Source organism: Myotis brandtii, unplaced genomic scaffold (genome assembly GCF_000412655.1).
Source record: "Myotis brandtii unplaced genomic scaffold, ASM41265v1 scaffold825, whole genome shotgun sequence".
NCBI lineage: Eukaryota > Metazoa > Chordata > Mammalia > Chiroptera > Vespertilionidae > Myotis > Myotis brandtii.
The window spans coordinates 1,494,487-1,495,356 of NW_005371349.1; positions in this window are offsets into that span (position 1 = coordinate 1,494,487).

Genomic DNA, 870 nt, shown 5'->3' on the forward strand with positions numbered 1-870 from the left:
TCAGTGGTTGATCACTGACTCAAGAACCAGGAGATCATGGTTCATTTCCCCGACAGGGCGCATGCCTGGGTTGCAGGCTTGATCCCCAGTGGGGGGCGTGTAGGAGGCAGCCAATCAATGAATCTCCCTCAGCATTGATGTTTCTCTCTCTCTCCCTCTCCCTTCCTCTCTGAAGTCAATTTAAAAAATACATTTTTTAAAAAGATAATAAAGTCGAACTCATAGAAACAGAGTAGAAAGGTAACTGCCAGGGGCGGGGGTGGGGCAAGCAGGGAGCGGTTGGTAGAAGGTGCAAATGCCCAGTCGCATCCTGAATCAGGTCCCTCGGGGTGAGACGTGGGCAGCACTGTCTCTCCCACCTGGGCCGGGGGGCGGGGCTTTGCAGGTGAAATTCCGGAGCGTGGACGTGGGGCGTTCGAAGGAGGAAAGGTGGCTGAGGCGGGGGATGTGGCCGGTAGGGCGGGGAGCCTTTCATGGCGCACACACATCACGTCACCACGGGGTGCACTTTAAAGACATGGCCCTTTTGTTGGCCAGTTACACCCGAGTTCCGCTGGAAAGGGCCTGCGTCTTGATTGTGGAGTTGGTGACGGGTGAACACAGGCCGAGCCCCTGGCAGCTGCGTGTGCTCCCCTGCAAGCTGGTCAATGGCGCTGCTGCTGCTGCTAAGGACGGACTGGCGGGCTGTGTGCCCCGTGCTCCTGAGGGAAGAGGGGGTTCAGCCCCAGCGCTGAGCCTGGACACACACCAGCTGGAGACCCGCGGGTGCAGGACCAGCCCAGCTGCCTAACTGAGCCCGGCCCCCGGGTCCCCTGCGGCTGATGGACCTTGAGGCCGGCAAAGGCCCAGCTCCCCCTGGCCCACAGGCCA